Here is a 17,755-nt window from a genome sequence, read left to right as displayed (position 1 = left end):
CATAGCAGGGCTGCTCCGTGGCGCAGTGGCGCAGAGTGCGGCGGACCCTGGCCAAGTTTCCGCATTCGCGGTCCGTCTCTGTTTCGCGTACCACCGGGTGCTTTCTATGCTCAGCAGGTTCATGTGTGATGAGGTCACTAATCGTTGATGATGTTACATAACCTCAGGTTCAGCTACCATGGTTCTAATCACGGTCGCCTGTAGACCTTGGTCTGATCTTTTTCAGCTCATAACCCCTGAACAAGGTTTACTCTACACAAAAGCTGTCACCATGTTCTTTTGGTGCATGTTCAATGTTGTTGATACTCCTGAAGTGTTAAAACAAGATAAAGAAGATAAAAGAGAACATTGATGCTTAATACAACAAAACAATATGCCAAAAGCACCTTTGACAACATCATCTGCATTATCATAGTTAAGGAAGGCATTTCTTATACTATTAATAATGTAATAGAGAAGGGGGTCAACAATGGAAGCTTTCATGTCAGTTCTGGACTGGCTCATTTCTCCCCCATGATATCACAAGTGGCGACTTCTGATGCCATATCCCTGTCATTCTGTCAACAGCCACACAGCCATAAGACCCTCAGATGTGTCCTAGGAACAACTGCTGTGAGGAATGTGAACTGCGTGCCACTATGCACAGGATTAATGTGTCCTTACTTTGTTCTAGAGAAGGTTTGAGTGGATGCAAAATGGGTGTTTTGTCTAAATTTGATCAACAGGTCAGGACAAGAAAATTATATTTAGGGCATTTAACAAAAGATGATGAATTTAACATGAGTCAGAGGATATTTATTTGCGTAAAACAGAGATGAAGCAATCCATTACTGACATGTGATAAAATAATCTTCCAAACATAGTACTCTACACTCCTCAAAAGCAAGCCAAAGTGACTAAGTGTGCTAATGTTTTGGCTAGCACAGTGCTCTGGAGACAGTACATATCTCAGGGGCCTGAGTACACAACAATGCAGATTATATGTGTTTGGAGCTTAGTGAGGTTTGTGGGAAATGAAAACTGCAGGTTTTAGCTGTGAGAGCAGCAGGCCAGAACATCGTAGTAACACTTCAGTGTAAATATACAGCGTGCGGAGTAAAGAACCGGGTTAGTCCTCCCAGCCAGCTCCAGTGGCCATCCCACCACCCCATCAGCCTTCAAGCCTCCTGTGTCCGACTTGTAGGCCTTTTAGTTTCCCGTGACTCCTGTAGCTGCTTTGTTGGCCCCCATGAGCCTGAGGTCTCTCCGTTGCCCCCATGACTCCTGTGGCCACTCTGTTGTCCTCTTCATCTGCCCCCGATTTTCCCATCTCCCGTTCCTGGGTCTGTTGTGGACCCTGTCAGTGTATTTATTCCTGAGTCATTGTTACCTTCTCAGTTCCTGTGGCCATTTCTGTTATCCCTCAGGCCTCTGTGGTAAAGGGTCTTGTTCAGTCCCTTGTTGTCCAGTGTCCTGTCCTGTCTTGTCCCTCTGCCCTCCCTGTAGTTCCTGCTCTCACATTCGACCAGGCCCCTGTGCTATATTAGATGTGTTGTTTGTTGCACCATGTGTTATGTTATGGTTGCCTGCTCCCGGTTTCTAATTTAGTTTCATGCCAATTTATTCATGTTTATTCCATGTTCTGTTCCTCATGTATTCCAGTTTTGCTCCCCCCCCCATTCCAAACCATTCTCATGACTAAGATTCTGTATTTTTTTCTGTAATAAACACCACTCCTCTTATTCTTCACAATTTCTCTAACTGCTCAGCGTCTCTCTCTCTCTCTCTCTCAACACACACACACACACACACACACACACACACACACACACACACACACACACACACACCACACTTCTGATATTTAAATTAAATAATTTGCAGAGTCTGATAGGGAAACCTAAATTCATACTTGTTTAATTTATTTAACACTTCCAGAAGCAGTTTTTCATCAGAAACCATCTGCAACACCTCTTGTGAAGCTCAGCAACACTTAGTCAAAGTCACAAGTTATAGATAATTGTGTTGTTTTTTTTCTATATCCTATTTTTTTTTCAGTTTTCTGTAGTGTTACCGAGAACTGTTAACTGTGAACAGGATATGGGTCAACAAGACATTTTTCTTTTCAAGTCAATACATTAGAGTAATGCAACTAAAGTATTAAATAGTTAATGCGACATGTAAACGGATATCATTGCAGTTGGACACTGCACATGGATTGCCGGTGTGTAAGGTATACAACCCACAGAGAAGGTGCCATGATCCAACTAAATTGCTCTTGGCTGTGCATTCAGCTTGTTGCTCATTGGCTATTCATGAGAGCAGTGAATTTTTAATGCCCTGTCCGGCCTCCCTCATCAGGAGCTATTTTTGACAATGCAGCAGTCAGAAAGACAACCCCTATTACGTTCTTTCAACAGTTTGACGTAATGATAGGCATGGCTAAAGTGACACCTCTCAGTTTCTAGTTCAAACTGCGGTCTGCGTGTAACTCAGGTATAGAAATCCCCCCCATGTCATGCCCCCATGCAGCCATCTTGAGCCCAGGTAAAGACTGTGCCATAAAGTGTGGTTGCCATGGCGGCATGACAGAGCCCACCCCATTTCCTCAGTTCCGAACCTTGGCCCGAGAGGAGCCCGGGCTAACGGGCAGCCAGACCAGGATCTTAGCAACTGCCATTGACCCGCTGCGAAAACTATTTGTGAATGAGACACAAGTCTAGAGACAAGTTTGCGCCCAGGGTAGAGGGCCATTTCTTTACGGGCCATAATGGTGGCTTTGTGCACTCATTATCTCCAGGCATGGGGAAACCTACTTGGAATGGGTGGCACGGGGCAGAAAGCAGATGCCCACCGGCGTAATTGCCCCAACAGCAGCATGCCTTACCCTTAACTGAGGCCAATTGCATAAAGGTGAGTACGTGCAATTTGTACAGCAGTTTCCCAGACTCAGCGCACGTGTATAGAATATTTTAAGAGTCAACCAACGTGTCGCTAACAGAATATTTTAAGCTGATGAAACACCATCTAGTGAATTATTACGCCCCCTTATTTCTCCACAACTGTGAAAAGGACATGTGGGCATTTTTGTAATTGACCTCCACCCCAAACAAATTGTGACATAAGGTGTAAATCCAAGCATTGTTAAGATGCAGTCACTGGAATCATTACTAAGTTATGAAACAAATATGATAAGGAACCAAACTACAAGCCAAAGGGATCCTTTGTTGTTAAATGAGGGGGAGGTGCTGACGTCTTTTCAGTCACAATATATTCCCCTCATTATCTACAGTAGGCCTACTGCAACACTTTGAAAAAAAAAAACTATGAATAGACCATTTGAAGACTCAGGCCCGCATTTTTGCCATCTGTCTACCTGCAACATCATTATGTATCTTGATATGGCAAAATTGGACTTAAAGCTCAAAATGAGTTCTGATCCTGGATTTGGAAATCACCTTAAAGGAATCAATGTGCTATGAGATAGATATGTGTTTAGTCAGTAATTATCCTCATTAGTTCTGGTCTGCATGATGAATGATTGAGAATTCATGTCCCATGGATTATGAGAATTATACTTTTTTCCAGGCTTTGGATTAAGGAAGCAGAATGGCAAAGAATCCAGGATTCTGGTGGGAATAGATAACTCTTGAGTTATGAACCTCCGCTTGGCCTGTGAAAAAGGCACAATGCACAGAGACAATGGAGAGTTATTCCGGTTTGAGGAACTGTGCGTAAGCCATGCTGCAGCTCTGAGGACAATACAGTGCTGACATGCCGGCCGCCGTGAGTCACTACTCGAGTCTTTGTCTCGTCGAGAAAGTGCGTCACGGCCTGCCTATTACACCACAGAAAACTGAAAAAGACAACACAAATTGATGCTTAGAGTCAATAAAAGCACTGAAGAGGATGACACAACCAGAACATGTGAATCACAAAAGAAATTTAATTATTTTACTATGGAAGATCTAACTCCATCGCCTCCAAGTGTCATCGCTAATTGGCAGAAAGTAACGGCGGGGTTTTTGCTTAGTCATCACGACAATTACAAGATGCATTTTATTTCCATTTCAACTGTTTGGTAGAACACGCTGCACTGAAATATCGAGGCCTAGAACCTTCCTCTCCCTTTTACAGTGGTCAGCTGGGATATTGTCCCAAGCTACGCTGGCAAAGAGCAAGCAAATTTCCATTGGCAAAAAGAAGGAAACAGATGGAGAAGTCACAGACGAAAGTGTGGACAGTTTACCTCACGGTGAGGGAGGGGGTGTGTTCCTTATCCCCTCAGGCAGGAGAAAACACATTGGTAGGTTGGCATCAGTTGCTCAAAAGCTTTATCACTGGCAATTGTGAAATGTCAAATGACTCCAAATGCAGTTAAGAATCACCTGTGCGGCTGTCTACACACCCTCCATCAGGTCTGGACTTATACATCCCTTGAAAATCAAATTCAAAACATAAACGTGAGATTTCTCGTATTTCTAAAGGATTTGTAAAGTTCCGGCACTTAAGAAAGAACGACGGGGTGCCAGCAGCGTGAGACGACCACGGTGGAGGCGAGCTTCCATCTGGGTGCCCAGAGGTGACGGTGAAGCCATGATGTTCCTGCCGTCCTGCTCTCAGCAGGGGAGGCTCCCTCAAAGCCTCTGTCCTCGGTGGGAAGCTAATTACTCTTTCCACACACGGCCCTGTGGGCTCCTCGAGAGTGCCTGCCACAGCAGAGAGAGAGCGGGGCCTGTCGCCGGCGTGGGAGCCAGGGTCACGTGTGTACCCGCCAAGCTCTCTTCTGTACGCCGGTCTGCTCTGTGGCCACGCCCCCTCCACCCTGCTAACTACGGTCCTCTTCAGCAAGCCACTGTTTTTTTGGGTGGGGGGGTGGGGGGGGACTTGGACAAGGATCCATACATGGGTAGAATATATTACATTTCGGGATATACTGCCAAACTGTAGCCAGAAGAGTGTTTGATAACTGATTAACTTGCTTTCATGTCTTCATCCTATAGTCTTGTAGTCTCCCAAGTCTTAAACTGTCCAACTCTGCTTACAGTGCCATCACAGGCTGTGATGAGACTAGGCAGTCCAATGAATGTAGGAACTTAAACAGATTTGACGTGTCATGGTCAAAACTACTGATCCATGAGTGCAGTGTAATATTTTTTCTTTGAGAATATAAAATTTTTTAATTTCCTAGTATGCAATTACTCATTCAATATAGGAACAAATATAAACCGCATAAATAATAAGCACTCCGTATAATCATATACATTCAATAATAATCAAATTATTATTACATAATAACCAATCATCAAAATAATAAAAATATATAAATGGACCACTTTAAGGGAGCATAATATTCAAACAAAGGGCTGGATTCTTTGCACCTGTTTTGTAGAATATAGGTGATTTTACCTACAGGTGGACATCAATTCATTTGTAATGTATTTTTAGGAGTTTCATGTTAATGCTCTCCCTGGCAACAGTCAAGGCCATGTCTGTACACATGTTCAAACTGGCGTTATTGTTAATGCCCAGTAAGTGCCATTATTAAAGATGATTATTAAAGGATCCGGTGGGAATACGGTAAGTGGTTACATCAGGTTCCACATGCTGAAACCTGGAACTACCTTGGCAGCAAATGGCAAGACTGGAAAGGGAGGAATTATAAAAAAGAAGTTTAGATAGCAACTTATTTGGAGTTCACGGAACCCCGATGGTTTACAAGACTCCTTAGTGGGAACGAGAAGGGTAAAGGTCAGTGTTTTGAAGCCCCCTTCTGAACTGAGGTCAGCTCCAGCTCATTAGAGGCAGAATCAGCCTCCCCCTGGTAAAGCTGACCTTTAAAATACAGCTTTATGCACTAACTACGATAGGCCTGGTTCCTTCCAACACATCTCTATAAGTAGAGCTTTTTGAACCAGACATGTAATCCTAACCATCAGTGTATGATGCCCTGTGAAGCAACAGCAAAAACAAACCCTAGATGGATGCAACAGGAATGTTTGGCCCGAAGTCCCAAAGTGGTTAGCAAAACCGTAAGGCATCAAATCAGAATGTTGTCTCAGCGGAGAAAACACAACGCCTCTCTGTGTAACCCAAAGCAATGATTAGCTTGCACTTCTTGATGGAGTGTGAGAAACATGAGTCACGCACAGTGAACTGTGTAATTAAAAGGGTACGTGTTGAAGAACCTGTTCCAAGAGTTTTACTAGCAGTGGGCACAGTCCAAACAAAATGTGACCTAGCTGGATTTATTACAGCTTATCGCGTTACACAGAATACCTTTAACCTGTGCCTATGAAAGGAAAGAGTGATATTAGCCTGTGCACTGCCGTTAGATGAGTACTGTATAGTGTGTATACACAGCAGCCTTTTCTTCTACGTTCACAAGGACAAAAAGTCCTGTGGCTCAAACACAAGTATTTATGGTAGTCCACTGCATGTCTGGCAGTTTCTCTGTCACAACTGATACAAGCAGATTCAGCATGGGGCAAATGCTTTTGGGTTTTGTGGGGGCAAGTATTATAATAGCTGAAGATAACATGCCACCATGCTAAATCTGCATGCACAAAAGTGCCTGGCAAAAGCAGCAGAAATGAAAAAGAAATGTGTTTGCATTTGAAAGGAGGACACAATGTGTGGCATCTCAAAGCTCTGGGGGATATGTAGGCCAAGCAGCAAGCCAGCGCAGGAGATCAGAATGTTACGTAATCACCCGGCGTACTAATAAAGCCATGGAGAAGAACAAACCCAGCTGAGACAAACACGATCCTGCCCTGTATCTACACAACCTTTAACCTTGAATACCTACTACAAGGTTTTATATGTTCACACAACCCAAACAGAAACACACACACACACACACACACGCACACACACACACACACACACACACACACACACACACACACACACACACACACACACACACACACACACACACACACACTTTTATGCAGCAGAGATACAAAATCCATGACATCTAAATAAGGAAATCATGCATTTTCAATTGAGCCCTGATTATGTAATTGATTATTTTAAAAGGTTGCATGGTGAAATGTCTGGGCCAATGTGTGTCTGTTTAAGTGGTATGTGGTAGACTTCCATGGTCTAGGAGCAGAGGAGGTGGAAACCCCATAGTGTGGTGAGGTGTTGCTCATAGTTAAACTTCACGCATGTCATCTGTTAAACTAGAACAACACATTTGACCAAAAAATAAGACAGATGGCATATGTGGCAGAAATTATCCAGAGAGAATGCCAAATAGGGTGCCTATATGGTTTGGAAAATGGTTTGTAATTAACCCCCGTTATAACATTTTGCGCTGTGCTCGCTGTGATATGTGTATCCTAGATAAATGCAGTCAACTGGGTTTGAAGGACCGGGCCATATGGGCGAGCCTGGTAGGTGAGCGGGTCTTTCACTCCACTCCGTGCTCAAAACAAACAGCAACAACCACGCAGCCACACGGGCACGGATATATGCACGCGCACGCACGCTCATAAGCGCATGCGTCATGCTGCTCTCTCAAGAACCTGCAAACAGCTGCAAATTACTTCAGGCAGACTAACCGCACTACTGGAAATATTAACGGGGATTTATTTATAGTCTACATATATTGCATAGTGTTTTCATATTAAGAGCATGATATCCGCCGGAACGGCATTCACTACTCCCACCGCATTCCAACACATCAACGGAAGAAACCGCACGTACAGGGAATTTGACGGAATCAAATATAAATAGCTGAAGAATAAGATAGTAAAAATGAAAACATTTAAACATTTTAAACATTACCACTAAACTTCTGACATTTTAATATGAATTATATAAAATAAAATAATGTTACATAAAAGTGTATATTGCATCTTGTCTAAATTATGCCACGAAATGTGTCCGAATGCGCCGTTCCCCAGGCACGTGCCAGAGCGGAGAGCGCTGGCGCGCGCGTCGTTATGCAGGCGAACAGGTGCGACGTCTCGGCTGCACCACGAAGCTCGCACGCTGCACCGATACAGCTGTAACGCTAACCCTAACCTGGCATTGAAGGATCTCACGGAATGGAATTTTCCATCGAAGCAATCTTTTATAAATTCTCCGGAAGTTGATAATGTCCAAGAGCTGCTATCAAAACAGCCCAACGGGAACAACGGCACGTGCTGGGAAATAGAATAAACATACAGTTTATAAATCTGGCAGAAACATATAGACATTAAATATTTGGACGGTATTGAACATTAACACTGAATGACGACAGTGCAAGTATCAATATAAACTAGCGCAACGAATATAGCGAAAGTTGGTTCCAGTCGTCATTTTTGTTAACATCTTGTCTAAATTAATCCGGCCACGAAACCCGCCACATTGGGCCGCTCACCAAACTCATAGTAAACGCTTTTGACATCCTAACGTGGAATATCCACAGGTTATTAAAGCGCCACCAGAAGAACTCGCAGAAGAACATTTGTGAGATAAACCTACGTCCCGGAGAAAAAGAAAGAAAGAATGGTAAGAAAAAGTAAGAGGTAGGCTAAGTAAGTAATAAAAACAGGTTCGTTGCAATATTTGGTATAAAAAATGTAAAAGGAAAATTGTGTAAAGATCTGTAGTAAAAGTGCAAGATGTTTAAGTTATTTTTACACCAATAGTTTCATGACATCATGAAACTAAAACGCTGTGACAGTGTTTCAGAACTGGGAGAAGTCGAAGGGAACACTGGTCCAGACAGCAGTGCAGCTGCCAGTTCAGCTAAGCTAATGGAAGAGCTTGCTGGGTCACTGGGCCCAGACTGCTCCTCCAGTGGAGTTAGGAAACGACAGAAATAGTCAGATTTTTTTTTGTGTGTGATTAAAACAAACAAACAAACAAAAAAAAAAACCATGTAAGGCATCTTATGGTACAATTCACAACACCTCTGATGACAGTGATACTTGGCTGTGATACAAGAGCTGTGCTGTAAGTCATGCTGTAAACTGCATACTGATCACACAGTATGGAAACTGACAAACAAACAGATTGCTGGATCGCGTACTCAGCTATCATGTTCAATGAACAAATGGATAAAGCAGATTCTTCCAAGTTCCTACAAACAACTGTTACAAACAGTGTTAGATGGGTTAGCTTGCCTGTGTTGATATTACTGCAAAAGGGACAGCTGCCAATGCTGCCTCTGCCAGCTTTGGAAATGTAATGTTTATAATTACCTCATTACAATCAGAAAAAACCAGAACTAATGCTTGTTTGGAGGTCTGAAAATGCCGCCCCAACCCCCTGAGTTATGAGCTGTGGTGTTTTTTACTCTCAAACGTGACTACACACGTCCCCACTGCCAGTTGCCACCACTGCCTGAGCGTGGCCTGAGGCTTTTGAGCTGAGGGCGGCCTGCTTCTTAGCCGAGGTGCTGACATGACTGGAAAATTGGAGCCGTTTTACAGTAGCACGCTGTGCCTGAGAGCTCGCCGCTTGAGAAAGAAATGAGGGCTTTGCTGACTGACAGCTCTCTACGCTTATCGCTCTGACAGCTCTGCTCTGCACTTCCCCAGCCGACACCCTCGTATCACCGCACCATCAGTCGCTCCACTCGTGCCCAGCACGAGACACGAGGGCGTGCCTGTACGATGTAAAGCATTTGAACAAGTTAACGTTGGCCCGTCCTAATATAATGGGTGTTCTGTTCACGAGCCCGTAGTGGATGTGGAGAGTGGTGTGAGAAGTTCTGCTCTGGTTGCCGTACATATGGAAGCGTTCCTGTTCTTTGGCACACAGCTGGATCGAAGGCAGACGTCCGTCCGGGGAGATTAGGAGAACGATCAGAAACACAGTGAGGGGGAACTGATGGTGGGGGGGGCATGTGCACCGGTAGAGGATGCCCCGACCTTGAACACGAGCAGCCCTTCTCACCTGCCATGGGTTTGGCAATAAACATGAATGAAAGCGCACTGTGCAGTATTACTATTCACACACTGGTGTGTGTGGTGTGACAACGGCCACCCTCTCTTTGCTCTTGAGAAGGGAAACAGGACCTTTGGTGGCATGCGGTCTCCCCCTGAAAGGGCGCTGAGCACAGGGCCAACGGCAGTTTGCCTGGACCACTGGTGTGGCCTGCATTTGACCGTGGAGAAGGAGCTTGAGACTTGACCATGGCGAAGAGGTGGAAGACCCACCTCACACAGAGCAGGCTGAATGTAGAAGAGTAATAGAAAGCAATTAGAGGAGGCACACTGGGCCAGTAATTACTGGAGAAGTCATAAAATACATCATGCCAGCCAGCTGATGTCCTATGAGGAGATACTAGGCTTGATGATCCGGATGCTTCTTGTGCAGTGCTCATTAAGTGAAACCATCAACCCCTACGCTTTCTGGCTACATTAATCGTGCCAGCAGGCCCGTGACACATTCGTAACGCACGCTGTCTTCATTCTGTCTTGTGACATCCCCATAACAAAGGGTTGGTTAGCTAGTGGCAACAAACTGGAAGGACACCAGTCATTCAAGAGATGGTCAACAGAGGGGGCGGGTATGATGGGTATGGCTGAAATATGCAGGGTGCCCATGCCCGAGTGCCTAAAGCCCAGCCTCTGTGGGGCACGTCTCTGGTGATTTATGACCCTGGATGTTCATCAAATGCTCCTGGGGGTTCCAACTGGTAATGTAGGTGTGCTTTATGTAACAATAATGTGGATAAGTATCTAGGGCAAACAATAAGCACACGCACACACACGAATCACAACAAATATTTCTTGATTCCACTGACGACCTTGTACTCTGAACAACTAAAAGCCCCATCAGATTACCAGGTCAAATTCATGATGACCATGCTTGAACAAAAAACACTTTTCCCCATTCTTTATAATCATAGAATTGCATGAAATACGAAACCATGACTGATGTGCACATGAGCATCAAGTTTCTGACTTAATAAGCTTTTGCTCAATCAGAAACCTGAGACCATCCAGTTGTACACAAATGTGATTGAGCACAGAATGCAGCATGTGGAGAACTCTCTCATCCTGTAGTTCACTTCAGGTTGAGAGCACCACAATGACATCAAAAGGCTCTGTGCAGGCTTTCGTGCTCATATTGTCTATTATATCACTGTGGGATTTCCTTCCGAGACAAAGCATCGGCCCTCTGACCTCTCTGCGCCTTTGAACACCAACTCATGAGTGGGAGCTTAGAATGAATGATGAATTACCCCAGAGAACAGCGCTGTTGTCCAACATAAAGCATCCATCGCGAAAAAGAAAGGAAAAAAAGTGTACTGCTGCCATGTTTTCTCCACGGTCAAGGACGTTACCTTTTTCAGGTCGGGATCTTTGGGATTAATGAGGCATGTGTGGAGTAGCTGTACCCTGGTGCTGTGTGCTAGACTGTGAGATTGGCTGGTTCTGAGTGGGTGAAGAGCGCGGTTTGAGCAGATGGTGGCTAGCGGAGGTGTGCTGAGCTCAGTCCACGCTGAAGCATGCGCAGGCAGGCGAGCATGACCCTCCCGGGGAGGCGCAGACGCGCCGCGCTCTTGCAATTTCGAACTTTCGGCTCGACTTTCTGCAGATGACATAACCTCTTTAGTCAGAGCAGGAGGGCAACTTGTTCAAGATGCAACTGGAGCCCAACGTGATTTACATGCTTCGCTGATTCCTCTCATCAGCAGTACAGAGAAATTGTTTACATTTTGACTTGGCCCGGCATTGATTCGGGGAAACCTGATATACACACTTTATGTCCTTTTGAAAGACAAACAAAGCTTGTCAAGCAGTGGTGTGTCCTGGACTTTACATATTGGATGGCAGAGGTGAGGCAAGAGCACAGTAAAGACTAGCGCCCCCTATTTATCAGGGCAAAGCTGCATATGAACAATGTATGATTTGGCCCACAAAATTAATGGCAAGTAGATAATGACATTACTGTATTGACTTCGTATTTGCTCAGAGGATTTGGTTAAATTGTCTGCAGTGCTGCTATAAATAAAACAACAAATCACAATGCATCACATTAATAGATTAATAGACAAGAGATTAATACAATGGCATATAAATAAAAATAAATAAACCACATGCAAAGATAAATTGTTTGTGTTAACTCGCGTATCCTCTAGTCACAGTACAGGATAAAAGGACAACACTCATTATCCAAGCTGCTGCTAAAGGGGTTAAGTGCCTGGATTAATTTCATGATCACACAACTGGATTTTCAGAAACTCTGACCTGCCACCTGTGTGTAGCTGCCGCCCCATGTGAACAGAACCAGAATAAACATATTTCCACTCGCTTGGGCTGCATTTATGCGATAATAATCAGCGTTTGAGCAAGTACCATCTTTGAGAAATTAAACCAAACATTCTATTAGCCGTGACGTCACACCGCCTCCATTAATGACCAAATCGCACCAAAATAGTTTGCCTCTAAAAGAAATGTTCGTGCCATTATCTTTCCTACGTTATAAAGCGGCAATGCCCACGATTTTACATCCATTAATCTAGAATGCGCCAAAATAGTCTTAGGAAAAACATGGCAAGGTAGAAACCCTGATGGGAATGTGTTTATCTGTTTATCAGGAATGCTACCCACATCTCTGGAATGTTCTCCATAGGAGTAGGTGGGCGGTGACATGCATCACTAACTCTGAGCACAGAAACTCGTTCACGTTATACACAAACTGCATTCAGTTTACCTGGAACAATAACATGCAAGAACATTTAAACTGTCAAAAGTTTACTGTGAGGTTTTTACTTCTATTTTGCAACCCTTTATGCATACTGTACACCAATTACAAATATTTTATTCAATTAACTATCCACTATTACATGTTTATGCTTACTCATTTACTGCAATAATACATCACTTCAGGACATAATTGTCATAATAATGGGGCAAATACATCTTCACCAACCTGAACCAGCCAAGTTCCTCATTTTCACACTGTTCTCACTGCACAATGACGCTGAGACTGAAAGCCCCCCATTCAAAGTCTCTCTCTCTGCTTAATGTGATAACAACAATGTCAACACAATACAGACTAATCACTTTGAGAGAACAACCTTTAACTATCTCAGTGGAATTAAGGGGAGAAATGAAGTCCAAGTGTACACACACAGGCTAAACAACACAGAAACCATATAGGCCTCAAAGACAATTCTTTTAGAACAGACAAAATGTCCTATAACACTATGCAAAATACAGATTTTTATACCTGTACAAACCTTGTTTCCAGTGTTAAACTCAATCTCTCTGGGGCTTGTTTTCATTATTAGACTCCTTCACATTTTTCTCTGGGGTTATTTTCAGTATGAAACTACATCACAATTCTTTCAGAAGGTTGTTTTCAGTATCAAACTCAATCACATTTTCTCTCCAAGGGCCATTTTCAGTGTGAAAGTACAAGACATTTCTTTGACAGCTGTTACAGTGTGTCCTAAAGCTCAGCAGCAGGAATCAGAGGCCAATGCATACGCTGCCTGTTGAAAAAAATAACATGATTTTAGGAAGTAGTTCCCATATTGCAAACCTAATTTCATATTTGGAAGTGTGAATCTGTAACGACTGCAAACACACGAGGGAATGACCCAAATCCAAGAGGTTGTGTTGGTATTGGGTAACAGGCTGGTAGGGGAAATGTTTGTAAGTTCTGGAACACCGTAAGGCAGGAAGGACGGAGCATGTTGATATTCCACGATCTTCACCAAGATGTAGAGTGTGGGAGGTGTCCCAGGATCAGGCAGGTGACAGGGTCTTGAAAACAGGCAGAGTTCAGTAACCAGGAAAGCTAGCATGTAAAGGAAAGGCTTGGTATGTGTCACAAGATTGGCCGTGTATGGAGATAAGTGTGCCAGAGAGAGGGATTTAAACAGGAGACCCAGATATGGGACGGCACTGGCATCAGGTGTGTCTGTGTAGTATTCTGGTTGTGACGGGCAGGGTGAGCGAAACAAAATGTCTCGGGGGGGGGGGGTATGGTTTAATTGAAATGAAGGATATAATGACCAGCGGTCAACTGGTACAAAGACAAGACATATATAGGCAAACAAACGACCCTCATGTGAGACAGATCGCAGGCTCCGCCCACCTGAGGGACGCACACAACACCACAACAACAGGACAGCTGCCGCTGTAGACGGAGGTGACCAGTAGGGGGCGCACCGTACCGTGACACTGGTTAAACAGACTGGAGACTGTGGTGGGAATCTGAGGTGTGTGTGGCACTGCTGGGATGTCTGTGGTTCAGGGGATCCATGACAGAAAAACTTTTATTTCTTTTTTTTTTGGGGGGGGTATAGAGTTTCATAATATTTATAATCTATAATTTTATATTATATATATATATATATATATATATATATATATATATATATATATATATATATATATATATATATATATATATATTAGTTCTAAAATATTTTATACTTGCAATACTCACACACCTACAATCGCTTTACAACATCTGACTGGCTTCTGTACATTCTGTACAGCTCTGTCCATTCAATAGACTAATATTTGTTGTGTGCTTAAATTACAAAAGCTGGTTACCTACATTGCCTAGTGGCTAAAAGCACTGCACTGATGCAGCCTTTGTAGAATGGCCTCTTGGGCCTTACTGCTTTACTTTAGTCTGTAACCTGATATATACAATAGCACGAATGTTTCTCTTAATGGCACATACAATCACAAATGAAAACACAATTTGGAAGTGTGTGTGTGTGTGTGGGGGGGGGTGCTCTGATTGACGTCATTGTGTAGCCTATAACATGACAAATATCAGCACTAATGTTTCCTTAGTAGCACAAACGAAACACAAATGAACAAGACTATTTTGGAACAATCTGGCCATTGATTAGGAAATCACATCTCTCATCTAACCATTATCGTTTTTAATTTCCGGTCATTAATGGAGGCTATGTGACGTCATGGCTAATAAAATTTTTGGTTTAATTTTTCAAAAACAGTGTCTGCACAAATGTTGGAGGGGACACATGTATGAGGTGGAGACAGAGATGAGGAATGTGGGGATGGTGTTGGGGACGTGGCGGGGACACATGTATGAAGTGGAGACAGAGATGAGGAATGTGGGGATGGTGTTGGGGACGTGCAGTGGACACATGTATGAGGTGGAGACAGAGATGAGGAATGTGGGGATGGTGTTGGGGACGTGGCGGGGACACATGTATGAGGTGGAGACAGAGATGAGGAATGTGGGGATGGTGTTGGGGACGTGGCGGGGACACATGTATGAGGTGGAGACAGAGATGAGGAATGTGGGGATGGTGTTGGGGACGTGGCGGGGACACATGTATGAGGTGGAGACAGAGATGAGGAATGTGGGGATGGTGTTGGGGACGTGGCGGGGACACATGTATGAGGTGGAGACAGAGATGAGGAATGTGGGGATGGTGTTGGGGACGTGGAGAGGACACATGTATGAGGTGGAGACAGAGATGAGGAATGTGGGGATGGTGTTGGGGACGTGGAGGGGACACATGTATGAGGTGGAGACAGAGATGAGGAATGTGGGGATGGTGTTGGGGACGTGGCGGGGACACATGTATGAAGTGGAGACAGAGATGAGGAATGTGGGGATGGTGTTGGGGACGTGCAGTGGACACATGTATGAGGTGGAGACAGAGATGAGGAATGTGGGGATGGTGTTGGGGACGTGGCGGGGACACATGTATGAGGTGGAGACAGAGATGAGGAATGTGGGGATGGTGTTGGGGACGTGGCGGGGACACATGTATGAGGTGGAGACAGATGAGGAATGTGGGGATGGTGTTGGGGACGTGGAGGGGACACATGTATGAGGTGGAGACAGAGATGAGGAATGTGGGGATGGTGTTGGGGACGTGGCGGGGACACATGTATGAGGTGGAGACAGAGATGAGGAATGTGGGGATGGTGTTGGGGACGTGGCGGGGACACATGTATGAGGTGGAGACAGATGAGGAATGTGGGGATGGTGTTGGGGACGTGGAGGGGACACATGTATGAGGTGGAGACAGAGATGAGGAATGTGGGGATGGTGTTGGGGACGTGGCGGGGACACATGTATGAGGTGGAGACAGAGATGAGGAATGTGGGGATGGTGTTGGGGACGTGGAGAGGACACATGTATGAGGTGGAGACAGAGATGAGGAATGTGGGGATGGTGTTGGGGACGTGGAGAGGACACATGTATGAGGTGGAGACAGAGATGAGGAATGTGGGGATGGTGTTGGGGACGTGGAGAGGACACATGTATGAGGTGGAGACAGAGATGAGGAATGTGGGGATGGTGTTGGGGACGTGGAGGGGACACATGTATGAGGTGGAGACAGAGATGAGGAATGTGGGGATGGTGTTGGGGACGTGCAGAGGACACATGTATGAGGTGGAGACAGAGATGAGGAATGTGGGGATGGTGTTGGGGACGTCACAGATGGGTGTGATGGGGACAGAATTTAACCGTCATGCATATCTCTACTTTTGACATATGTAAACCATGCAACATTCATTCCTGTTATCAGTTCTTTTGCACCCTCTACATCAAGAGCTTTACAGCTCCAAGTGAACTCAAGGTGAACCAATTGATCCTAAGAAGTTTTTTCTGTCATCACTGTGAATATAAAATAAACCACACTCCATTGTTCAATTGAACAAATTAGTTTTTATGCCATGTTTTGTTTTTTTTTTTTAAGAGTTGCTCTCAAGCACTGCGATGTTAACACTGTTTAAACAAATGGAGAACTGTAAAATACAAGTAAATATGTGAACTTTTTATTTTGTATAAACTCAGAACCAGACATATACAACCATATAATTTTGTCAACAACTCACATTAAGGAAAGTAAAATGTGGCATATTGCACTCGCAAGAGAACCACAGAATTACAAGGACTGATTTATACTACTGACCACCCCCTACCATGTGGTCATTCAAAATTTCTGACATTGCCAGAAGACAAGGCTTTGGTCACAGGGACACAAAATGAAGAGAAGGAGCAAGATGGCGGCAGCTAAAGAGGAGGCAGCTTGGAGCTCCCAGACGTAAAGCAGTACTTGTGTCTAACCCTGTGGGTTAAGCTTAGTTTTTCAAGCACTCGGTAGACACTTACAATTGCGGATGAGCCAAACTGCTCAAAATCAAAAACCAACGTCGGAGGTGGCGTAGGGAATGAAAGCAGAAATGGGGCAAGACAACTGGCACATGAGCTAGGCTATAGGCTAACCCCCACGCACCACCCCACAGTGCCACTTCCTCTCCAACTCCCAGTCACTTGTCAGCAAGATGGACAAAATACGACTGAAGATTACTTCATAGATAGCTGTGTGATGGTAATCACAGAGATTTGGCTGGATAGTGCCATTCCCCCATGTGGCTATTGAGGTAGTGGACAGCTCTGTCTTTCGATCAGACACGATTGCTGACTCCAGTAAGAGCATAGGTGGGGGAGAGTACATATACATTAACAATGACTCGTATATATTTTTAATAGGATGCATTGCTCCCCTGACATTGAATATCTGGCCTTTCTACAAGCCGAGAGACTTCACTGCCATCTTAATCACAACTGTGTACATTTGACCACATGCTAATGCCAAGTTAGCCCTGGAGGAGCTGCACGACGCCATTAACAGCCAGCTGACTGTGTATCCAGAGGGAGCTGTGACTGTAGCAGGGAACGTTACTCGCGGGAATTTAAAGACTGTAAAATCCTGACTGCACAAGAATGTACTTTTTCCATCCAGATTGTACCCAAAATAAAAAAAACTGTTATTAAGTTGCCCTGACAACAATTATGAAGTGCTTTG

Source organism: Brachyhypopomus gauderio, chromosome 11, assembly GCF_052324685.1.
Source record: "Brachyhypopomus gauderio isolate BG-103 chromosome 11, BGAUD_0.2, whole genome shotgun sequence".
NCBI lineage: Eukaryota > Metazoa > Chordata > Actinopteri > Gymnotiformes > Hypopomidae > Brachyhypopomus > Brachyhypopomus gauderio.
The sequence above is the reverse complement of the archived record's forward strand: the minus strand, read 5'-3'. Positions refer to the sequence as shown.